This window comes from Chinchilla lanigera, unplaced genomic scaffold (assembly GCF_000276665.1).
Source record: "Chinchilla lanigera isolate Chin_1 unplaced genomic scaffold, ChiLan1.0 scaffold00043, whole genome shotgun sequence".
Classification (NCBI taxonomy): domain Eukaryota; kingdom Metazoa; phylum Chordata; class Mammalia; order Rodentia; family Chinchillidae; genus Chinchilla; species Chinchilla lanigera.
The window spans coordinates 9,445,917-9,472,061 of NW_004955444.1; the positions used below are offsets into that span (position 1 = coordinate 9,445,917).

At 39.0% G+C, this 26,145-nt stretch overlaps 1 protein-coding gene and 1 long non-coding RNA gene across 3 annotated transcripts in view; one reads left to right on the plus strand and one right to left on the minus strand.

Annotated features, from left to right (window-relative positions):
- On the minus strand, positions 1–17,813 carry LOC102003814. Of its 2 annotated transcripts, none has more exons than XR_262253.2 (5): positions 17,693–17,813; positions 15,514–15,655; positions 4,389–4,711; positions 872–990; positions 1–40 (listed from the first exon to the last, which is right to left on the minus strand). It is a non-coding gene; the product is annotated as an uncharacterized LOC102003814 (long non-coding RNA). The 2 variants fall into 2 exon arrangements; XR_262254.2 differs by having other exon boundaries at positions 15,167–15,655.
- The window catches only part of Ncoa2 (nuclear receptor coactivator 2), a gene marked incomplete in the record, with an annotated part of 273,362 nt that overhangs the window by 132,169 nt on the left and 115,048 nt on the right, over positions 1–26,145 (plus strand).

Genomic DNA, 26,145 nt, shown 5'->3' on the forward strand with positions numbered 1-26,145 from the left:
TCCAGTGTGCGACACCCTCTGCACGCTTCCTCATCTGACTCTGTGGGTGACCATCATAAGCCAGTCAGCCGAGGAATGCATAAAAAAGATACAGTATTTTTATACAATGGAGTATTACTGAGCTATAAAAAAGATAAATTCCAGGCTTTTATAAGTAAATGGATGCAACCGAGGACCATACTCATAAGAAGTAAACCCGACCTGCATGTGTAAACATCATATTGTCTCCCTAGTGTAAGAACCTGAAAGAGTAAATAAAACCTGAAAGGTACAGTAGACATTGTGAGAGGGAAGGACACTGCTCAGTCTCACAATTTCTTACACATTTGTATAGCTTGTGTTATGTCTGTAGCTCCAGTAAGAAGCCACCTGATACGCCTGGCTCCCTTCTCCCGTGTCAGGAACCAGTTACCACTCTTCCTGTTCTCTCTACTCCATGCGAAAGTGCTTTAACATGTATAGGGTTTTAAAAATCGTGTGGTTCCTATGATAGGACCAGAAGGTCGGGCATACTAATTGTCCTGGTTACGTGCTTGGTCCTTGAATTTGCATGGAAGTTTATATATGTATCACGGTGTTTAAGGAAGCAGGGCGGTTTCGGGGTTTGAAACCCAGCCCTGACATTGTACGACAGGGAGTGATGCACATGCCTGCTTCATGGGGTTGTTCATGTGCATCAGGCGCCTTACGCTAGGCGTGGCGCTCGCTAAGCTCTCAGTGAAGAGTGGCTATGACGGTTAATTGAGGCCTTAATATTTTAGAAGGCGTGAGTGTGAATGCTTGCTTATTTCTTTTACTGTTCTCATTTTCATAATACCTGCTATATACGTCGGTGTTTTTGAATTGTAACAGTGTCGTATGTGTTGCTCACCTGAGATGCAAGCTTCTCTGAGATGTTTTTCCTGCCCATCACAGTCACAGTTAGCCAGTTCCCCGCTTCTCCCCCTCATGTGGAACCGGCATACGATGTTGGCATTTCTTAATTTTGTTCTGTAAAAGCACATTGAAGCGAAGGATGAGATACTTCGAAGATTCACTTTTTATGTAATATACTATTTTATCTTAGTCTTCACCTGTCATAGGGACCCAGACAGTGTGGCGTCTCCCAGTAAAACGTCTGTTTCAATAATTGTAGAGATTCCTTTCTTTTTTAATAAGCTCTTTGTGAGTACTTTTAGTCGTTACTTGTTTTTAGCTGTAGATTTCTTTAAAGCATCGAACATATACAGGCCCCTCATCTTCGTTCAGCTCTACCCTGTTTAGAGTTAAAACCCGTTGGGAAGTACCAGGTCCAAGAAATAATACTTTCGAGATGTTAAGACTTACTTCCACTCTGTGAGCATGTATTCTTGCATTGTTAATGTCTAAGCTACCGGGTAATTGATGTTAATTTGATTTTGCTTTAGATAATTTTGTTCCAGAGGGCTGTGATTCTGTGTTTCCTGGTAGAGGTGTTGAGTGCAGGGGTGAGTTAGAAGAGGTGTTTTCTATCACTGTCTTCATGGTTTAGCTTTGGCACACACCTCTGATTAATAAACCTATGTTTAACGCCATATCAGGGAACAAGTGAATTTCTTCTGTATTCGTGTTAATTTCTGTTTGCACATGGCCAAGCGATTTCCATAGGACTTTTTGCAGTTTGTAATAGAAGTGAGTAGTACAAGGGTTAAGGGTTTCATTGAGTGCTTATTAATTTTTACTTTGATATATTCTTTAGACACTAAAGTTTGGGAATCAGTGTCTGAGACTCTGCTGTTACTATTTTTGTATATTTAAATCATAGTTTTAATGACCAGAGTTTATATAATTCATCTAAAATTCTACAAATTGACATTTTTCTCATACAGTAATTTTTCTGTAAAACCCTTCACTGTTCTCTATGGTAAAATGTTGTTAAAATACAATAAAATCGTGACTACCATCCAATTCAAGTTTACATTATGTACCAGAGTATCTTAATATGTCCTATGGTTCTGCTGTAGGGGACACAAAGATAAGTCATCACAGACCGACTTCAGAGAGTTCACGTCAGTGCCAGCGTGCTTTCGTGTCTGTAATATGTTAGGGCAGAATAAACACAGAGGTAGCAGCGACAGTGACGTAACAAGAATTGAGTCGTTTTTCACTTTCGAGTCCTTACTCTCTGCTGCACTGCTGGGCAGACTGTAGGTTGAGGGACAAGCGCTGCCACAGTCAGCTGATGGGTTCTGGGGACCGAGGAGACGGGGAGGAGCTTGCTTGTATGAAGAACTGAAGGAGATTTCTGCGGAAGCGGCGGTGGAGATGACTAACCGCTGTGGGTCATTGCGATGTCAACAGGCAGAGAAAGGATGGGAAAAATCGTCAGAGTGGGACAGGTAGAAAGTGTGTGCAATGGGCCAACCCAAGTCAGAAAACACTACAGGCTGCAGATTGATCAGAACTCAGACCATAGAGCTAGGGAAATACTTGGTGGGCGCAGCTAGAAAACTGGGTAGATTGCACCAAGCCCCTGAATACCAGATCCCTATTTCATTTCACAGAGAGTGAGAATAGGAGAAAAGGAGAAACAACATTTATTGAGTCCCTGCTACATGTTAAGAACTTTGACAGTTACTGTGACATTACATTTAATCAAGTCAGTATTGTATCCCTGTGTTAAATATGCGAAAACCAGTCTGACTGTGTGAGGGCGAGGCTTGCTGTGGGGAGGAGCTGGAGGTAGGTTTGAGGACTGAGAGAGAAAAAGAGTTAAAAGCAGTTTGTGGGGCAACTAATGAAATGGCAAGGAGACACAGGAGGAGGGTGTTCCTTTGAGTGGCGAGGAGTTCTGTTCTAGACACATCCAGGTGGGGATGTCCAGGAGAGGTGGAAAGTGGACCCGGAGCTAAGGTGACGTCTGGAAGCTGAGAGGGTGAATTGGGTCTCATGTACATAGATGTGATCACTGAAACTGCATCAACAATAAAATTTCAACAAGTGACAGAAAAGGGATGTCTTCAAGAAATGCTCTTCGTTTGGGAGGCCTAGGAGGGGCCTCTGTGGCAGAGAGAGGTGGACATAAACACAGGTCAGTGGAGAAGTGTGCTGTCATTGAAGCTGGAAGACAGTGGCAGAAGTGTTCTGAGGGAGGCGGATTGTGCGATGACCAAGCGTAGGGAGAAACTGGTGTGGTCTCCGGGGCGGCGTGTTTGGAAAGGCAGGGGCCGTCATGTGACTGAAGCCTGCTACTTGGCTCAGGGTTAGCAGAGAACAGAAGATGTCCGTGACCTGCCCTCCTTGTCAGTCCTCCCACATGCTGCTTTTCTTCCCGGTGCTACTGTATCTTTTCCTTATTTATCTTATTTATTATCTCTCTTTAGAGCGTTAGGTCAGGAGGGCAAAGATGTTTATCTGATTGACGGCCTGCTATTTCCAGTACCTGTAACACTGTCCCATAGTAAGGACTTCAATGAATAATTGATGAATAAATTCATGGAAATTACAATGATCTGAGTAGCCACGCTTCCTCTCTCAGTATACTATGAACTTATTACATGATTGTATCCTAGCAGTGCTTTGGCAAACTGGAGCTGTTACATGTTTTATTTACATCGGTATCAGGATAGTAGTAGAGATTTTGATTCAGTTGGTCTGAGCTTAAGTTTCTGTTCTGGCTAATTTGACCCTAATTAAACTTCCAAACCCCTCTCTAAGCCTCATTCTCCTGCCGAGAGGATTGAAGAAGTAGCATGTGTTAGAACGGGTGGCATTGCATGTACACCGGCATTGCATAAACACTGGTGTTTCGATCTTTCTGTTGTGTAAACTGAACTAAGTTACTTAATTATACTGAATCTCAGTTTTTTCATCTCTGAAAGGGAAAGATTAATCTTATTTGCTGTTTGAAGGAGCTCGCTGGCTGGCATGTTGCCTACACACATGAAGATCAGAAGCACTACCACTCTCTGTCCTTTCTGTGTAGTGCACATGCTTGAAGCAGACTACATGAAATCAAATCCTGACCCTTAGTCTTACTTTTTATCCACTCCCTTAGTCTGTTAAATGGCTTAGTCTGTTAAATGGTTTTCACTTGTTGTAATCCAAGGATGACTTGTTTATTGTTATTAATTAAGTTTATTGGTGTATTTTAGGTGTACATAATAATATCATAGGGGATTTGTACCTGTCCATGCTATAACTTGATTCTTCTTTTTTCCCCATTCCTCTACCCTCCCTTCAACCCTTCTTAGTTTCAAAAGCTTTGCCTCCTTTTTTTCCCTTCTCTCATTTCTTTTTCTTTCCCTTCCTTTTCCCCTCGGGGTGACTTATTTATGAATAGGGCCCCTTTCTAATGAAGTTGTTCACCCTTAAAGGGGAAAATATAATAAAGCAACAAAAAGCAATAAAGTCCCCTGTCATGGTCTGACCTGGCTAAAGGAGCTGTGGCCTTGGCTCATCCACGGAGCAATGGAAAGGGCACTCTGGCTGTGCTCTGCTCCGTGCTCTGCTCCGTGTTCTCCTCCTTGCTTTGGTCCGTGTTCTGGTCTGTGCTCTGCTCCGTGTTCTCCTCCTTGCTTTGTCCGTGCTCTGGTCTGTGTTCTGCTCCGTATCCACTCAGCAGCAGTGGTGCCCTGGTTTGGGTCTTGTGTCTAGAAAATCTTTTGTCCTTGGAAACTTGCCTCCATTTCCCTGCCCCCTGTTCTGCCAGCTGGTCTCCAGGAGTGGTTGGGGACGTAGTATGAGTGGAAACCTGGGAGAATCAGCAAAATTGAAGGAACAGGTGGTGAATAGCTGGCCAGTCTGGAAATCTTCCCCTCTGGAAGGGGGAGGTTTTCTTTACTAGAAAATCCTTTTTCTAACAAAACTCTACAATGTACTCCTTGTTTCCCTGAATTCTCCAGGCCTATCAAGGGTAAGAGCTCTGTATGTAAAGAACTACGGAGCTGGTTACCTCACTGAGACTTGGCTGGATGTTTATTCATGTCTAAAGCAGGCTTAGAAAGGTAGCTGCTTCAGATCAGCAGATTCAGTTTCCATTCTTGTAGCAAGCTACTGTTGCAAAATCTGTAGTGTGTAGTGACATCCTCTTTCCATTAGCAGAGGTCCTACAGAATCTACTCTACATAATTCATGGCCACCCCAAATCTCTCCCCCACCCTCACCCTGTGCTGGCATGCTAAGCAGCTTCAGCTCGGTGCCAGCTCCTATTGATTATACTGATCGCCTGGAGTGCTGTGTTGAGGAGAACTGAGAGGCCACATACAGGCTTCCAAGTGATTAATTAGCAAAGTCTGCTGTGCTAGGGGAGAGGAGGTGACTGCAGCATATGTGTCGTGCGTTTCCTGAACTTTCCGGATTCCATGATGAGGCTCAACCTTGAAGTCTCATTTCATGTCTGTATTTTTGTCTTCTAATTGGTATATCTATCACTTTATTCTGTAGTAAAATAGAAGTAAGTTAGGATCGTTTTTTAGCTTAGCTTATATAAGAATTACCTATGTTTGTTTTTTATTGTTTGCTTAAGAAAATTTTTCTATTCTTTGTTCTCAAATTAATAAATGGTTCTCCAAGCTTTTATGAATTTCTCTTGCTTAGCTGATCTGTAGTTCTTATCCTCTGTTTTGTAAATTTGGCCTATAATAATAATATTAAATTCTGGGATATTTTCACTTCTTGAAATGTTGATAAATTAACATAACCACTTGAAACTTGAGCACACAGCAGGTAGTGGTAAGGGACTTGGAGCTTGTAATCATCGTAGGTACAATTCATGTATCTCATCCTTTAGCTTCTCTTTTTATGGGCCACAGGTAAACTTCAGGCTTACTTCTGAACTGCGGAGATACTTACTCTGTTTTGTTGTGCTGTGTTGCATTGTGTTCTTGTGAATCAGAAAGTAAATCTTCCCTGCTCTAGCAGGAGACAAGGAACACTTTGAGGCAGATTGAGGCAAAAATAAAGATGTTGAAACTGTAGGCAAAGCTTTGAATAACAGGATGTTTTTGACATTTTCTGCCTAAAGAATGTATAGATTAGACTTTTACAATATGATTAAAATTTGCCTTTTAAAATGTTTAGTCCTGTTTCTTCGTGTGAGAAGTGTGTGTTCATTTCAGATGCTCATTTTAGGATTGGATCTTTACATTTGGGAGGTCTGATTTTTTTTTTTTTTTGAGTTCTTTATATGTTCTCGATAGTAATCCTTTGTCTGAGGAGCAGCTGGCAAGCATTTTTCCCAAATTGTGGGTTGTCTCTTCACTCTGTTGGTGGTTTCTCTTGCAGTGCAAAAGCTTTTAATAAGATGAAATCCCAGTTGTTGACTCTTTGTGATAGTTCCCGTGAGATCAGGGTTTTATTCATAAAATCTTTGCCTATACCAGTGTCTTCAAGAGTTTTACCTGTTCTATTTTCCAGCATATATAATGGTTCTGTTTTAATATTTAGATCTTTGATCCATTTTAAATTTAGTTTAGTGCATGGTGAAAGACATGGATCCAAATTTAATCTTTGGCATGTGCAGTCAGTTATTCCAGCACCATTTATTAAAGAGGCTATCTTTATTCTAGTGAATGTGTTTGGCACCTTTGTCAAAGATAACGTGGCTAAGTATGTCTGGAGTTGTTTCTGCATCTTCTAATCTGTTCCATTGATCATCATATTTTTTTTATTTGTTTTGGGTTTTTTTGTTGTTGCTGTTCTGGTTTTTGTTTGTTTGGTTTTTTGTTTCATTTTGTTTTGGGGTTTTTTTTTGCTGGTACCACACTGTTTTTATCACAGTAGCTTAATAGTATAATTTCAAGTCAGGGGTTGTGATGCCCCCTCCCTTGCCTTTGTTGCCCAGGATTGCCTTTGCTATTCCAGGTCTCTTCTGGTTCCAAATGAATTTTAGGATTCTTTTCTCTAATTCTGTAAGATATGCTCTTGGAATTTTGATCGGAATTGCATTAAATCTGCATAACAGTTTTGGAAGTATGGCCATTTTCACTATATTGTTTCTTCCTACCCAAGAGCAAAGGATATCTTTGCATTTTCTGATCGCTGCTTCAGTCTCCAGTACTGTACTATAGTTTTTGATGTACAGGTCTTTTACATCCTTTGTTAGATTGATTCCTAGGTATTTCATTTTGGGGGATGCTATTGTGAAAGGTGTTTCTCTAATCTCTCTCAGTGAGTTTGTTGTTCATGTACAGGAAGGCTGTTGATTTTTGAGTGCTGACTTTGTATCCAGCTATGCTACTGAATTTGCTTATTAAATCTTGCAATTTGTTATTGGAGTTTTTGGGGTCTTCTATGTAGAATATCATGTCATTTGCAAATAATGATAATTTAACTTCTTTCCTATGATTATTCCTTTTTTTCTTTGTCTTGTCTAATTGCTCTGGCTAAAGTTTCCAGAACTATGTTGAATAAGAGTAGAGACAGTGGACATCCTGGTCTTGTTCATGATTTTAAAGAGATAGCTTTCAGTTTTAGTCCATTTAGTATGATGTTGGTTGTTGGTTTATCATAGATGGCTTTGATCAGATTAAAATAAAGACCATCTATCTATTCCAATTATCTGTAGGTTTTTTTTTTTTATTATGAATGGGTGTTGAACTTTGTCAAAAGCTTTTTCTGCATCTATTGAGATGGTCATGTGAGTTTTGTCCTTGGCTCTGTTAATATGATGTATTGCATTTATTGATTTACATATGTTGAACTATCCCTGAGGTGAATCCCACTTGATCATGGTGTATAATATTATTGAGGATTTTCTACATTCTGTTCGCCAGTATCTTATTGAGGATTTTTGCATCTATGTTCATTAGGGAGATTGGCCTGTAGTTCTCTTCCTTAGTTGGGTCCTTCTTCAGTTTTGATATCAGGGTAATGCTTGCTTCCAGGAATAAATTTGGGAGTATTGCTTCCCTTTCAATTTCATTAAAGAATTTGAGAAGTACTGGTGTTAGGTCTTCTCTAAACTTTTTATAGAATTTAGCAGTGAATCCATCAGGGACTGGGCTTTTCTTTATTGGTAGGTTTTTAATTACATCTTGTATTTCATTGATTGATATTGGTTTATTTAGGATTTTTATATCTTTTGATTCAGCATTGGTAATTTATATGTATTGAGAAATCTGTCCATTTCATCTGCATTTTCCATCTTATTAAGGTACAGGTTTTCAAAATGTAGATGATTTTCTGGATTTCTGCAAGGTCCATTGTGATTTCACCCTTTTCATTCCTAATTGCATGGATTTGAATCTTTTCTTTTCTTCCCTTTTTTGATAAGGTTGGGTAAAGGTTTGTCGATTTTATTTAATCTTTCAAACAACCAACTCAATTCATTGATTCTTTCTATTGTTTTTTTAGTCTCCAATGCATTAATTTCTGCTCTGATCTTTACAATTTATAAGCTCTCCTAAGAGCTTTTGGCTTAGTCTGCTCTTCTTGTTCTAGAAGTTTGAGGATTACCTTTAAGTTACTTACTTGTGCTTACTCTGTTTTCCTGATATGGGTATTGACTGCTATAAATTTCCCTCTTAAGACTGCTTTCATTGTGTCCCGTAAGTTCCAGTATGTTGTATTGTCATTACCATTTAATTGTAGAAACTGTCTAATTTCTTTTTTAATTTCATCTGTGACTCATTGTTTGTTCAGAGGGTGCTATTTAATTTGCATGTATTTATGAAGTTCTTGTGGTTTCTTTTGCCATTTGTTCCTGTTTCATTGCACTTTGGTCTGATAATGTGCATGCGATAATTTTGATTCTTTGGCATTTATTAAGCATATTCTATGAGCTAATATGTGGTCTGTTTTGTAGAATGTCCCATGTGTAGCTGAGAAGAATGTGTATTCTGATGCTGTGGGGTGGAATACTCTGTAGACATCTACTAAGTCCATTTGTTAAAAAGTTTGGTTCAGTTCTAATATTTCATTGTTAATTTTTTGTCTAGTTGATTTTTCTTGTGACAATCAGGTATTGAGATTCCCACAATATAATTGTTTTAGTGCTTATTTGATTTTTCATGCCTATTAATAATTTGTTTTATATAGTTGGGTGCACTGGTATTTCTTGGATATATATTTATAATTGTTATCTGAGCCTCTTGGGTTGTTCCCTTTACAGGGATATAGTGACCTTCTTTATCTCTCTTAATCAGTCTTGGCTTGAAATTCACTTTGTCTACAAATAGAATAGCTGCCCTGCTTTTTTCTGGGTTCCTGTTGCGTGGCGTATTGTTTTCCATTCTTTGATCTTTAGTCTATGAATTTATTTTTGAATTAAATGTGTTTCTTGTATACAGCATATTATTGGATCTTACTTCTTGATCCATTCTGCCGGTCTGTGTCTTTTGATGTAAATGGTTATAATTAACATTATAACCATTAACATTGATGATTATAACTGATATGTATTGACTTGTCCTTGTCATGTTACTTTCCTGTTGTTGGCTCCCCTTTTTTTCCCTTCCTCTGTTTAATTGTTTGCCTTGCCTGGTGGATCCCTTCTGTTGGGGTTCATGGAGTTGTAGTCCCTGTTAAGTCTTTCTAGAATGACCTTGAAAACATTTTGGAGTGCTGCTTTGGTGCTCATAAATTTCCTCAAATATTCTTTGTCATGGACATATCTTATTTCTCCATCAGTTTTGAAAGGGGTACATCAATCTGGGTTGAAGGTTGTTTTTTCCTGTAGAACTTGAAACGCTTTACTCCAAACTCCCCTTAACTGGAGGGTTTGTCCTGAGGAAGTCAGTTGTGATTCTGATGGGCTTTCCTTTATGGGTGATTTATTTCTTTTTCCTAATAGCTTTTAAGATTCTATTCTTGTGTTGAATTTCTAGAATCTTGACTGTGATATGCCTGGCTGTAGATTTTTTTTTCGATTGTGACTAATTGGAGTTCTATATGCTTCACTTAACTGTATGTCAAATTCTTTTTCTCTACCGAGGAAGTTTTCTACCATGACATCTGTGAACAGTTCTTTTTATATCATTTGTGCTATCTCCTGCTTTTTCTTTGACTCCAATCAATCTTAAGTTATTCTTCTTTGCCTCATCTCACAGCTGCTACATTGATTTCTTATGGTCCCTTGCTATTTTTGAGAAATCTTTCTTTTCATGATCACTAAGTGCAAGCCTGTATTCTATATTTGAGATCCTGTCCTCACATTGGCTTAATTTGCTGTGGATACTTTCAATGGAATTTTTATTCTCCTGAATATCCACTTGAATCTGCCTTATGGATTCCATTTTTTTCCTATACTGAGCATTTATGGCTTCCGTAGTTTTCATAAGCTCCTCTATTTTTTGTCTGTATCTGCTCTAGAGTCACTAAGCATGGTTTTCATTGTGGACACCATCTCAGCAGTTACCTGAAAAATTATTTCTGATTTGATTTTTTCTAAAGCCTCATTCAGTTGCTTTATTGTTACCACTTTAGAGAGGCCAGGTGGATGGCTTTCAGATTGTCCCACCTCATTGTCCCCTGGGTTTGCCTTTGGTAAACTGGGTGTTTGGGATTGTATCTTAAGTGTCTTATTTTATTTTCTTTTTTTAGTTTAATTGCTGGGGTGATGCTTGTAAATTGCTTGTGTTGGGTTGCTTTATTGCTGGTATTTAGAACCCTTACCAAATGACTACTTCTCCAGGGTGTCTTCGAGGTGTACCTGGTTTTTGGGTTTTCGGTCTGTTGCAAGATCCTGCCTCTTCAATTTGTTGGGGTTGAGAAGTTCCTGCCTGTATGGCCCAGGCCCTTATTCTTTGGCACTGTGCTACAGTATTTTCTGTGACCCTCAGTCTCAGTCTTGAAATGCGAGGAAGAAAAGCTGTTTAGAGTAATCATGTCAGTTTTGGCTGTAGTGGTACCATCAACAATGACAATAGCATGAAACACAGCCTAGAAAACGACAAACTGAGCTAACCGTTAATATGCTACCTTTAACCATATGAACTGTATTTATAGTTATATAACAAAATCTAAAACAATTATATTCAGCATATAGGTCCTTAATATGTCAATTTTGCCATCAGGGATTAAAATTTAAAATGGATTAGGGAGAAAATAAAGAAATGGAAGAAGAGGAAGAGATTAGAAGTAAAGCTGGAAGACAGAGGGGGATCATGATAACTTTGGGAAACTGGTGCAGAAGACTGGAGGAAAAGAGAAAAGAAAGAGATAAAAAGAACAGAACAGCTGGGCAAGGTGGCGCTCACCAGTAATCCAAGTACACAGGAGGCTGAGGCAGGAGGATCACTGTGAGTTCAAGGCCAGCCTACAAAGTGAGCTGAAGGCCAGCCCAAACTGCATATTGAAACCCTGTCTCAAAAAGACAGGCCAAAAAAAAAAAAAAGAAGAAGAAGCACAACCACAAAGAGGCTAGAAACCACATTCACACTCATAAAAACAAGATCAAACAATGAAGGAGACAAAAACAAAAAACAAAAACAAAACAACTACCACAACAACAAACAAACGAGAGAGAGAGAGAGAGAGAGAGAGAGAGAGAGAGAGAGAGAACAATCAGCTTCCAGGTAGGTCTCTGCTGTCATTTGTAGACAGTGTGTAGACATAGTGTCCTGATCTGTGCTGATTTATCCCAGCAAGCCAGCAGGAGCTTTTTGGTGAGGTAGTGGATAATCTCAGGAAGCCTGCACCTTCTGCCAAAGACCAAACTCATTGGGCCTGCAGCTGTCAGCACACTTCCCGTGGGCCTGAGGCCAGCTGGGAGCTGCTAGATGGAGTCAGAAGCTGCTCTGAGCTGTGGACTCAGGCGTCCCCACTCCAAGATGGCTGCTGGCTAATCACTCTCTCACATGGGACGACTGAGCCCTCAGCACTCACTGCCAGCGAGAGCAGTCCTTCACATCCGCTGCTCCCCTCCACTGCTGCATCTCTTGGTGAAGACCTCTGGGATCACCAGCATTCACTGTGTGTGTGCAGGTTTGAACTGCTCTTCTCATGCAGTGAGTCCTGTCTCGGGAAGACAGCACTACCTCCTCCTTCTTCATTAAAGTTTCTCTCTTCACACTTTCCGTGGGCCTCAATTCGTGCTTCTGATCTGTACCGGATCTAGGAAACCCACTTCCCTCCTCCTTGTTGCCTTCCTCGTGTTGCTATACTCCAGCATGTGCACGGCGACTCTCAGAGAGGCTCTTTCTGTGCTGCTTGCCACTCTGCCATCTTGGTGCTCCTTTTCAAACATGCAGTTCTGTAGCATTAAATATGTTCCCATTGTTGTATGACCACACCAACATCCCCAGGGTACTTTCACTTTCCCTAACTATGGCTCTTACGTCTTAAAGCCTAACTCCTACGCTTCCTCCCTCTAGCCATTGGCAACATTGTTCTCCTTTCCACCTCTGTCAGTCTGACTCTTTTAGATACTTTATATAAAAGCAATTATACAATATCTGCCTTTTGTTACATATTTTACTCAGTGTAATATCTGCACTTCTTATCCATATTGTAGCATGTGTCAAAATTCCTTCATTTTTAAGCCAGTGTTCCATTGTATACATGTACCACATCTTTTTTGTTCAGTTCACCTGCTGGCTATTGTGAGTACTGCAGTTATGAACACATGGGTACGTTCGTCCGCTCGTGTTGTTGCTTGCAATTCATTTGGGCTCATATCCAGAAGTGGAATTGCTGGATTACAGTTTTTGCAAAGTCGTCAGTCGCTGCGCCACTTTGCATGCCACCAGCAATGCACAAAGGTCTAATTTTGTCACATCTTCATCGTCACTTGTTATTTTCCACTTTTTTGATAACAGCAATTCTAAGGGGTAGGTTGTCATAATTTGCTGTGGTTTTAATTTGTATTTCCCTAATGATTAGTGGGGTTTGCCATTTCTCTTTTAGGGAAATGTCACTCAAATTCTTTGCTCATTTTTCAGTCAGGTTTTTGTTTTTGTTGTCAGCTTGTAAATGTTCTTTATATATTTGACTGTCAATCACTTACAAATGTGTGATTGATAAATATTTTCTCCATTCTGTGGGTTACATTTAGGTCTTTGGGTGATTTTGATTCAAACACTGAATTCAGATGTTTGTTTGTGTAAGTTAAGAATCCAGCCTTTTTTGCAGAAGGATAGTCAGTTTTAACCACACCATTTGTTGGAAAGACCATCCTTTCCCCATTGACTAGTCTTGGCACTTTTGTCAGAAATCATTTGATCATCCATATGAGAGTTTATTTCTGGGCAGTATTTGACTTTGTAAGGTTGGGGATACAGTCTCATCAGTTCTCACTGATACTGCAGTAGCTTCCTAAGGATTCTCCCTAATGTAAGTGTCATTTCTGATATGTTTCTGTTGTGGCATTTCTAAGAATATTTTATGTTTTGCCTGCTTTTTCGGTGGTACGGAGATTTGAACCCAGGGCCTCACGCATGCTAGGCAAGTACTCTACTGCTGAACCACATCCTTATCCTTATTTGCCTACTTTTTTGTTATGGGCCCCTGGGGACCAGAGATTCTGTCCTGGAGACCTAATGGCTCATATGTTATTTGTATGAACAAATTATTGAATCACATTAATTAGAGGTTAGAAAAAAAGGAAAGCTATCCTCAGTAGCACAGTGCCTTCCTGGCAAGCATGAGATTGTGAGTTTGAGTCCTGGTACCAAAAGGGAAAGGTATCAGAAAAAATTAAAAATGCCTTTCCATTATTATAAACTATTGCCATGACTGATGGAACTTTAGGCAAAGCTGTCTTTTTTCAACGATGCCATTTGCCATCTTTTCTGATACTTGCTATTACAGCTGCAATTGTTACTACCCTCTGACTAATAAGGATAAATACTTTTAATAGTATTTTGAGAGGAAGGAAAAAAGAAAAGAAAATGAGGCAAGGTGAGAAAAGTTGACCTTTTTTGAAAGCATTGTTAACAAATGACACTTGCAGTTGATCAGAATTGGCTTATGGTGCTAAGAAATAGTGCTGTGTTCTGAGATGCAGTCTCATAAGCAAATACAAAACACATGTTCCTTAGCACCTCGCATCATAGTCCCTCTCGTTTGGAACAGATGAATAATTATTTGCTTTACAATATAGCATCTCTGCCAGGCGTGAAGGCACACACCTGTAATCCTAGCACTCAGGAGGCTGAGGCAGGAGGATCACCATAAGTTTCAGACCAGCCTGGGCTACACAATGAGTTCAAGGCCAACCTGAACTACATAGTGAGACCCTGTCCAAAAAAAAAACAAAACAACAACAACAAAAAAACAGCATCTTCACAAAGAGTAGCTTTTGGTCTAACTTCAACAATTTTGTTTGTATGGCCAAATTTGTGAATAAATGAAAATTTACATTTGGCAGGGCATGGTGGCACATGCCTATAATCTCAGCTCTCAAGAAGCTGAGGCAGGAGGATCACTGTGAGTTCAAGGCCAGCCTGGGCTGCAAAGTGAGCTCAAGGCCAGCCTGAACTGCATAGCGAGACCCTGTCTCAAAAAGACCAAAAAAAAAAAAAATTTGACTTGCAGTTTCTTAAGTCAAAAGAGCCTCAGATACCATGATCTCTGTGAGACCGTGGAATGAGTGAGCCAGGTTCTTCCTGTACTATATTATTTTGTGAGTGGTACTCTCCTTTGGTTCTATTTGGACAAGGGAAGTGGAGAGTAGCAGTTAGAAGGGCTGTTAGTCCACATTTGTTAAGGATGCCCAAAGGTACACATGACATCAGTCATGTGGTCAAAGGACCTGTTCAGCTGTTCTGTTCTTGACACCTGATTCTCATCATGTTTCAAAGATGCAGTATGATCTGGCCTCACCTTTGATTTTTGACTTCTTAACATTTCAGGGGGTTTCCTCCTCAAGTAATATGTGATTAAAGGTAGGTACTTGAAAAGTCTACCTTCTCAAAGTGGTATTACCCAAGCCTGGGAGTTTGAAATGGATGATTTTGAGAGTCCCAGAACTGGATAGCCTTTACCTTCTTTTTAACCTCAAGACTTCACAAATCCATTTAGTCATAAAAACTCCTTGAGATTGAGTATGGAATAAAACCAGTCTCAGAGTGCTGGAATAATCAGTGAATCCAATTCTTGTGGTATATAATCATCTTTGACCTTTCCAGAAGCCCAAAATATATAAGGCTTAAATAATGGCAGGCCATTAAAGTTCTCATTCTTGATAGCAGATCATTTAATTTCAGCTTTAACTTATTGGCACTCCAGTGTCTTAACAGAATAAGTCAGCCTTTTAAAGATGCCTTACCTAGAGTGTTTATAGATGCACTAATTGGGAAGAATCTGATGCTGTAGTTTGAAGCCTCTAAAATCCTTGGATGAAGTACAGATGCTGAGATGGAACTATGTAGTATACTGTTCATGTATTATTTCATTTCATGAAGTGGTAACTTGGCAGTCATATTTAGAAGTGATTGCATTCTATAGTCCTTTCCTCCGTCTTCTTTTGTGTGAGTATAATATACTGTAGTAGTATCATAGTCATTTATGCACTACTGTTTGCATAAGCTTTTCATTAGAAATAATCCAACAGAATAGTGCTCTCTGCTAGCTTAATACAGTTGGGTCTTTTCTAAGGCTTACTTGCCCACATACCAGAAGAATGAAATCTCTAGCTACTGTTGGTAGGATGCTATCCACGAACAGAATATTCAGAGACAGGTCTTTCTTCTGATCCTGGCTCACTTCTTGAGGAAGACTAGGGGCCCACGAGACATAATGCTGTACAGACCTATACCTGTTGGAAACAGCAAATTCAAATGACCACTATTACATCTCAAGTTATTATCTTATTATTTGTGAAACATTCTTCATTGCATTTAAAAAATATTTAACAAATAGATTAACTTCTATGACCTTTTAGTAAGTCTTAAAAATCTGATGTATAGCTATACTATATAATTGTATTATTTCAATACTAATGGGCTTTTTAATTAGTATTATAAATGACCTGAGAGTTTGTCCACAGTACTTGTTAAACAAGTCACCTTTAGTGTATTTCACTTCTAATCATATGAAAACATTTAAATCTGTGGTCAGAGTGTATACAGAAATCTTTTCAAGCTGGGTGTGGGAGTGCACCCTGTAACAGCATCCTGGAAGGCCGAGGCCTGAGGGTTATGAATCCCAGTCCTGCCTGTGCAGCCTAGTGACCTAGTGAGGCCCCATTCAAAATGGAAACTGACAAGGCCGGGGTGTAGCTCAGTATGAAGGCCCTGCATTCAATCTCCAATACTGATTTTTTAAAAAAGAAATTTTTACAAGTTAAAGATTTACCACCTTACGGTATAATAGACTCAATTTAATTCTTTGACACAAGTGTAATAAATCATGTACTCTCTGCCCAGTTTAAGGAGTTATCAGCATTGTGCCATATTTTTAAATCGGTAAAAGCAACATTCTTGAGTTTGATAATTAGAATGGAAATAACATGTAATCCTACCCACCTTATCCAACTATCATCATTTTACTTATTCTCTTCCACTTTTTCTTTAAAGCTCTAAGATACAGATATTTTTATTTCTTTTTGTTGAGTGTCATATCACACTAATAATAATGGGTATAATACATTATATTTCCTGTATAATTTCAAACTAAAATTTATTTCACGGCCATATTCTTTCCTCCCTATAAAGTGGCCTTTTCAAAAGTAATTTTTTCATACAGCTACCTAATAATGTTTTTAAAGATAAAGAAATGTTAGCACAAAAGGTTTGGCACTGTACACATGGCAGCAGTGCGAGGATAGGATAGCTGTTGCTAAGGGTGCAGGAGGCTGAAAGGTACCATCTCTCCCCTACCCTCTGATGCACTGACAGAGAAAACCTACGTAGGTAGCTCAGATCCACTTCCATAACCGGCCTCTAGCAAGAACCAGCCACAAGTTAAAAGTCTGTTGTAAGTACAGTCCTGGGGATGATGCTGAATGTGTCCGCCAGGGAGTGGAGAACCTTGAAGACCCATTTTAGTATTCTGTTTACCACACGCTCACAGTTGGAAACAGTTCAGATATCCATCAACAGGAGATTGCATAAACAAACTTGTATATTCATCTAATGTAATATTCTTAGCAATAAAGTGAAAGGAATTATTAATATGTATAGTAATGTGGATGAGTCTCAAAAACTTTATATTAAAAGAAATTAAGACAAAAGAACATTGACTGTATGATTCTGCTTGTTTGAAGTTTTAGAGAAAGTAAAAGTGATGTCTGGTGAGAGGAAATCAGAACACAGTGGCTGTTAGTGAGACAAGGAGCGGAGAGCTCTGAGAACAGCACCAGATGGAAGTGTCCTGACAGGAACGTGGACTCCGCTGCTGCGTCCATTTGTCTCAGCGCTTTAACTTTACTCTTACGATCTGTGTATTGCACTGAGTCAAAACTGTATATTTGAAAGTTAAAACATTATTCTTTTGGATCCTTGTTTGACCTTTCACCATTCTTCTGTAGTAAGCAGTGAAGCAGGATTATAGTACAACCACCATCATAAAATGTCAAAGCTAGAAACAGCCTCACAGATTATCTTGTCTAACCCTCTCATAAATACTGCGGCTTTGGTGAAGAAAAAAAAGTTTAAAATTGCCAATGATAAAATCTGCTGTAGCCACTTTCTGCACTCAGGAGGAGTTACGCAATTTTACCAATTTTGTGCGTGCCAGAAGAAGATATGACAGAGGGGCAGATGTACTAACAGCAATGCATCTTGAAGCGTAAGCACAGACTCTGGATCAAGGCATTGTACATAGATGTGTTTGGCAGAAGACATTTTCTTACCACGAGATCTGATCAGGAAAACGCACAGCATTCTGCCATTTCCCTTGGCCTGGCTGAGTAATAATTTGTAAAGAGCTCCACTGTGGTAATAAAGGACATGTGGTGTTAGTGTTTGAGTGTTTGTGACCTCACCCTCCCTCTGTGGAAGTGACCTATAAGATCACCAAAGGTTTCGTGACTTTGTGAGCAGAAAAAGGACATACAGTACTGTATTTACATAGATGGAGTTTGACCAGCTGCCCCCTGCAGTTTTTATGCTAGTCTTTCTTTAAAAAGTTTTTTCTTACCTCTGTGGCTGATGTCCTGTCTGATTATTGACTTGCAATTTTAAGTGCATAATGAAAACAGGTGGCTGTTAAGATCATTGCAACTTTGAAAGGTCTTTAAACAATTACTTTAGTTATGTTCTAAAGTGTTTACTTGTGCTGTGGATTTTTATTATGAGATGTTATCCTGAGCTGGTATTTTAAATTTTTAAATTTATTTTCTTAGTCTCTAAAGCATTTTTTTTTTCTAATTGGATTTCTTCGCTTAGATCCTTCCTTGTGGAAACTTCTGTTCCCTAACACCTTCCTTAGAAGTTAAGTTCCATAGTGGCCATGGTTCCCTTTTGACTTAAGGTGACTACCTTAATACCTGCTTTATCCTACCTGAATTATTTGCATATTGAGTGGTTAAAACAGTTAAGAGTCTTAGAATTAGAAGTGTCAAATTCTTTTGAGTCCTGAGACATTACAGTTGTATAGATAAGTTTTATGTGATAGTGATAATTCCTTCTGTTGTTGCTTCTTTAACAATTTCTGGTTTTTCTGTATTCAAGACGAACATTTACTTATGAATAATTCAGTGTATGTAAAATGAGTCTGTGAGATGAAAACTACTTAGATCTCCTGATATTAAAATAATTTTTCTTTAAGTACATATGAAAAGACATACTGTATGATTTCACTATGAGGTATCTACAGTAGTCAGATTCACACAAACAAAATGGAATTGTGGTTGCAGCAGACTTGCGGGGGGGAGGACAGTGTAGGGTTGTTTAAGGGGTGTAGAGTTTCAGTTTTGCAAGATGAAAAACTTCAAGAGATCTGTTGCACAACAAAGTGAATGTAGCTAGCACTACTCAGCTGTACACTTAAAAATGGTTAAGATGGTAAATTTGTGTGTATTTTGCCATGTTTCAAACTTAAATATTTCTATTAAAACAACTGTTCTACTTTTGAGTTGAGGAAACTAGTTACAACCAAGCAAAATAAACTGTAGTTTAAGTTAATGTATTAAACTGTTAAGCTTCAGCTTAAAATTTTCTTAGTCTCATCATATGCGTGTTTTCCCCAGTGGATGTGCTGTGTGACACTGCGGTTTTCTTCTGGGCAACTCCCTATCACTTCTTTTTCTTCATCTTCACTACCTCCCATTCCTACAATTTAAACTCCTTCCCAAAATTGCCTTCTTGATGGATTAAAACCAAATTTTAATAATGAAACAAAGGTTTGCTCATTACCCCGGTTTAAGTATTATGCAGTGTATACATGAATCAAAACATTACACTGTACCATGTAAATGTGTACAATTATGGGTCAGTGAAAAACAGTGAGTAAGTGAAAGAAGTCAAAACCAAAGACACAGTAGGCGTATAAACTAATCTGCTCTTTTTCTGTAGAACTTCTACCTGTCGCTTAGGAACACCAGAAAAAATTCTGGAATAACAAGCACTGTGTGTCAGGCTCTGTGCTAATGTTTCTAAGTATGTTTTAAGAGTTGATTATTTGTCAGAAATACATCAGAATGACCGAATGCAAAGGACTTTTTAAGATTGTTTTAACCATGGGATACTTTTCTTCTTGAAACAACTTATAAATTACTTAACAAGGATATATTCCTAGTAAGATTACATTTTGGTGTTAAAATGTGTGTTCACATGTGCTTTACTGATACAAGGAATTAATTCCCTGCATTTGAATAGCTGTAATGTCACTGAAGTGTTCATTATGCCAGATTTGTCAGATTTATATCCTGAGGGGCAAAGCTCAAGAGAGAACAAGGGAGTCCATATTTCCATGTGACTGTCCCACTTCTCAGGGCTGCGTTTAGAGGAAATGTTCATGGCCAGCGTGCTGTGTCTAGTGAAAGAAAGACTGCATCAGAACGTTCGTTATGAGCATTTCCTTTATCAGCAGATCTAGAAATTATATTTTCATTTTAGCGTGTACCTTTTTATTATGAGCATTCCACAGAGTAAATAATTTCAGATATACATACATGTGTACATTGCATGCACGTGTGTGAGACTCAGACTGTGTGTGTGTGTGTGTGTGTGTGTGTGTGCATGCGCGCTCAAGTGAGAGAGAGGGAGGAAAAAGACATCCCCTTAATAGCAAGAGGGGGGCAGAGGCTTACTCAGTCTATTATCATAAAGCTCTGCTAATGTAGCTTCTGAGTCATGTGACTGCAGAAAAGGCTATTATCTCAATGAAAAGGAAACTGGTTTTTAGAGCAAGCAATAGAATAGAAGCAGGAAGAATTTTCGAGTGTTCCACCATGCTGGATTGTCAAAGGGGGATCTGTCTGATCAGCAGCTAAAAAAGGATTTGTGTGGCTAGTTTGTCAGCTATCGTTACAAGCAAACGATAGAGAAGATGAGCAGCGGGGTGCTCAGCATGTGCTTGGTTTTACATCAAGACTTAATGTGGGTTTGGGTTAATAGAGATTTATCTCTGAGGCAATACATTTATTGCTAATTGGCGGGGCTTGTATTTTGTTTTGAGGAGTGATGTATGGTATTTGTATTTACATCACTGGTGAAGATAAAGAGACCTACTGAGCTCTGACTTGAACTGCAGAGGCTGTGGACAATTACAAGGTGTGTTTCAGAAGTGCTGTGACTTAATATTTGGTAATGTCCTTGGAATTCTGTGTGCTTGTGGGTTGGATGTGCGTGCATTTTTGAAGGGAGAACTGAGCATGACAACCAGGCAGTGATAATGTTCTTAGGAACAGATAGATACAGTGTGACCCAGATTGATTCTGTGGTCCTAATTTCTTTTGTGTTTGCTTAGTGTTTAAAGATTACTTGCAGTTTATGTGGCCAATTTCATGCTTGTTTTTAGGAAATGTTTTGGCAAGCATTTTCTAAAATTCTGAAAAAGCTTCCATCTTTAAGATGCAAATCTTTGGTAGGGGATAGTTACAATAACTATAAGCTTTATATTTGTATCTCCACATTTACTTTATATTGCCCTTTTGTAGTTTCAAGCTTAAAAAAGATCTTTGCTGTAAATTTTAAGTTACTGACTTTTTGAGTAGATGGTAAGTGGAGAATGGGGGGAGAGCTCTGAGGCCTCCCTTGAATGATTCTGTTGTTGTTATATATAGTACCTAACTTTCTCTGGTTGACTTGTATGCTGCTGTGTGCAGAAAACTATAAATAATACTCAGTTAATCTTCAGCCTGTACCTGCCACTTTTGCTCACGGTAATGCTATTAATTCTCTTAGCAGTTTGAACCTTTCTCTTAACCTTGGAAAGTATAGTACTTAAAAACTGATACTGGTGGAAAATATACATAAACTTAGGCTGAAGGTTTGCCTGAGGACTTAATTTACTATTACTTTTTATTTAAGTTCTAGAAAAAAAATATGCTCAGTTTGGGGTGTGTGTGTATATTTCCAAATCACATATGATTTTGAAATTAAACTGTATTGTATACAGTTTCCTTCTGAAATAGATCTCAGAGGAGGTAAGAAAACTATCAGGCTGTTCAGGCAGTATATAGACAGTTTAGCAAAAAATTAATTCCTGCTCTCTTTTCTAATAAAAAATGATGAGGGCAACTCAAACATAATTTTTAATTATACTAAGTACAGGAGACTTTCCTTCCTTATAGTATCTACGAACCATATCTTAGTACAATATAGTTTAATAAATCATTAATCTTATAAAATGAGATTTTAAAAAACCCTGGCACCTTATTTTAGTCTATCTACATGAAAAGATAATTTGGTTTAAAAACACAGTTGACTGTAGCTTTTATCATTCTGGATTCTTTTTTTAAAGTTAGATCTCTCCCATATTCATTAAGTAGGCTAAGAAAGATTCAAGCTCTAAAGGCACTGGTATCTTATGTTAGATATTTTAAATAATAAAAATTTCAGAGCTGGATTGTTTGACCTTTCTTTATTTTCCTTTGTTTTTCCTTTTTAATTTGTGTTACCTGACATGAAATCTTCAAATGATCCCAGAATTTTGGAATAGTTCAGGGTGTTTTTGAGTACCAACTGTTATTTCAAGATCCTGTGAAACTGTATGAGAAAATAAAAGCAAATAAAGGTATAATCCAATGGCACAATTTCATAATTTGCATTGGAACTTGATCTCAATAAATGTAGTGATTATCCTGAGTCTTGGATGGATTTTAAATGGTTGGAGGAACTTTGTGTCAAATTTTTCTAGCTATTCAGAGTATTTTCCTGATGACTTTGTGCATGGCTTTTCACATGAGCAGGTTTAGGTGGTAGTTTTAAATATATCACTTTGTGTTTTCTTTGTGTCGTAACAGAAATGTTTATTTACAGACTCCTAAGACTAGAATAGTTTTTATTCTTGATAGTGTTTTCTTCTGGAACATCGTATATCAGTCAGGCCTTTGTCTTTCTAAAGCACTTTCATAGACAGGTTAGTATACTGTGTTATCTGAAAGCATCTTAACTTTCGGAGTTTGGGGAGTGAGGAAGTACCCCAACCACATGAGAGTTAAAAGAACTGAGTTTTGATGTAGGGTAGTGTCTAAACAAGCCAAATGACTAGCTTGCAAATCCTGCTACACTAAAGAATTCCAACCATAGTAATTAACCACAAATATTATAATCGGGTCTGATCTTGTCAGGCTGAAGGGGTTTATTTCTTGGAGCTGTTTTGAATTTGTAGCGAAGATACGGTAAGAAAAGATAGAATTAAAGGTGATCTTCGTATGCAGTGTGGTAGAACTCAGTGAAATAGTATGTTCACAGGGCCTTTTGTTAATTTGAGAAAGTAAAAGTGTGGGGAGAGTTTAGTCAGGATTAAAGTACTAATATTTTAGGCACTGTGCCTAATATTTTAGGCACAGTGAAATTCTCTGGAAGCGAAGGAGATTCTTAAAATGAAAAAAAAACCTGGAATAGCCAGCAGAAAGTGCTGGGGTGCCTCAGAAATGCTAAGAAAGGTCTGCGATCAGTTGGCTCACCTCACCCGTCTCGCACAGCTGCTGTAGGCCTTGACACTGGGGTGAGACTCGGCGTTTCTGGGGTATGCTTCGGTTGCACCAGTGACTCTTTTCTCTGAGTTTATAATAGCCATGTGAGGTTGCAACTTACAGTGTAACAATCACTACTACGGTAGAACAGAAACGTGTATTTCCTTCATTTTGATTTTAAAGATAACTTAGTTATTATTAATGATTGTATAAGAAACACAAAATATTGTAATCCAGACTTTGAAGGTAAGCAAATTGAAATAATTTGCTTAGAAATTCTTAGAAAGCACATGGAAATAATTTGAGATAAATGCTACATGTTTTTATAATTTTTCATGTCAACTGAATTAAAATAGTAAATTAATTGGTTAGAATAAAGGGTATGAAAGCATATTCCATGAAGCTTATATTTAAAATGCATGTCTTGTTTTTGTAAATGTTTAGACTTCAGTCAAAATGAATGATTGATCTTATGTTGACACTTACAATAAGAATCTTAAAAGTTGTTGCATTGGCCTTTCTAAATTTTGCCTTGTTTTAAAGAGTGAAAATGTTCGTTTTTATGTCATTTTTACATATGCTTGTTAAATGCATTTTGTGGGGTCCCTTTTACCTTATCCTTTAATGAAAAAAATTGTTAGCAAAGCAGTTAGTTTTCTTAACCATAAAGCTAATAATGTTAATGTTGAGGTAGAACTTACTGTGTGCTAGTCACCATTCTGTGGATCATTCATGTATAGTCCATGTAATCTTTATAGCATTACTGGTTATGCCAGCCTATGCCTATTTTATAGTTCAGCAAATGGAGACACAGAAGTTAAAGTAACTTGTCCAAGTTCACACACATAATAGGTAGTGAAGCAGGATTGAAGCCCAGTAATTTGCCCCTAGATTGCTGCGTGTTCTGAGTTCAGTTGGAATTGCTGATTTATTCTGGAATGAGGACAGGACGAACCTAACGACAAGGGGAGAACTTTGTGAACATTAAAATGATTTTTGTTTTTAAATATTTGTGTTTCATTTCATTTTGTTGTCTTTTTGAGACAGGGTCTCTCTCACTGTGCAGTTGAGCCTGGCCTTGAGCTCAGTTTGTAGCCCAGGCTGGTCTTGAACTCACAATGATCCTCCTGCCTCAGCCTCCCGAGTGCTGGGATTACAGCCATGCACCACCATGCCCAGCTTGTTTGTTTTTTGAGACAGGACCTCGCTATATATTTCAGGCTGGCCTGGACTCACTATGTAGCCCAGGCTAGCCTTGAACTCAGCCTCCAGAGCACTGAGATTATGTATATGCCCACTATACCCTGGCTAAATGTTTGTACTTTTAATGAACTGTTTTATTTTAAATAATATTTAGAGTAATGCATGTTTAAAGAGTGCTTGATCTGCTTTAAAAAGAAATATTTGTTCATGGAAATTAACTCTCAGCTAATTAAAAAATCTGTTTTAGAGCATGGAGGTAAAAGGGGGAGCGTCCACATGGGGGCAGAGATGGTTGGGAGAGGAGGACTGAGGCGCCAGGAGATGAATGGCGTGGGGAGAAGCGTTGTAGTTGTGGGATCCAAAAGATTCGAACTGCATATTTTCCTTCCTGTGTTGCAGGGAATGTGATGATTACTTCATAAAGTTCATAGAGTGAAATTTTAAAACGTAGGTGCACTACTGTAACATTGGAAATGTTCAGTTACTACTTTTTGGTGAAATGGCTTTAAACTTTTGTCTTATTTACTTTTCTCATCGCTGAAGCAAAATACCTGACACCCAAGGTTAAAGAGGAAAAGGTTTATTTAGCTCAGTTTGTAGAGGCTTCAGTCCATAATAGCCTGGCTCCAGGGCAGGGTGGCCTGGCAGAGAGGCGTCACAGAGAACAGCTCACGGTGCCCACAAGGTGGCAAAAGGAAGAAGGGAAGAGGGAGAAATGCGACTCTTCCTGTCCCTTATACTGTGTGCAGGCTGCCCACTCCAGGACGGGTGAAGCACTCGCACCCTAACCCTAGCCAGAACTGTGCCAGATCAGTCAGATTAACCAAATCACACACTCTTAATCCCAGCATCACACACTCTAGGGTCAGCCACCTCTGAAAAGCCCTCTCCACCACCGTGACTGTATGAGGCTTTGGGGGGACATCTAGACACAAGCTGTAACAACTCTATAGGGCAGCGGGGGCAAACGTGTGGCATGCATGCCACAGCAGGCTGTATCATCGAAAGGTTCGCCCTCACTGCTACAGGGGCTTGCAAAAGCAATTTATCCCAAGAATATTGGTTAACTATTTGTATGTCAGGCATCCTGATAAGGGTCTAGGATTAAAAGAGAGAAACAAAAAGATGTAATGTCTGCCCTTCAGGGAGCTTAAAGTTACACACAATAATGATATATATGGTTAATGATAGAGTTATATATAGGCTGCTCAAAGGGGAGAATGGGGCAGCAACTTCATGTTCGAGGCGGGACCGTGAACTAGATCAGCGAGAGCCAGAAGGGAACAGCTGGTGGCTCGTTCCGTGCGGGACGGACACGTAACTGAGCTGAGGGGTGGCGGTAGTGAATGCGGAGCTGCGTTGCACTTCTGGTGCTGTTGCAAACAGAGAAGGATGGGGCTGAGCCTGGGGACGTGGGCAGAGGCTGCTTGCAAGGGACAGACGGGCACTGAGGGTGCATAGGCCGCCTCTGTGAAGAGCAGGTTCTGTTAAGAACACAGGATGTCAGCTGGAGGTGAGGAAGTGCATATTAGATGGTAGTCTGGGTGGGAGAGGATGAAGGCCTGATCTGGAAGCAGCAGTGATGAGCAGAGGTGCGAGTGGGGAGACTGGGGAATATTTGAGAGAGTGAATTAACCATGCTGACGCTCTGATGAGAAAACAGACGTCTAAGGAGGACGTTCAGTGGAATATCTTGTAGGTGGAGCACTGTAGGGGTAGGGAGCAGAAATGAATGGATTCAGTTTGTGGGTAGACACCTAGCAGGCAGCTGGAGTTTTGAAGTGAAAGCTTTAAAAGGTAAAGCTGAAAAGAAAGATTTTGGGAAAGCGTGGCACTAGGTGGTACCACCAGAAAAGCTGTAAGATGCCAGTTCGTAATTCTGTAATATCTAAATTACTTGAGAAGCTTTTAAGGGAAATACTGATCATCAAACCTTACTTCTGAACTCCCTGGTTTAATAGAGCTGAAGCAGCGCCCTGGTTACATTTGTTTGGTTAGTTGGTTTTTTGTTGTTTTTC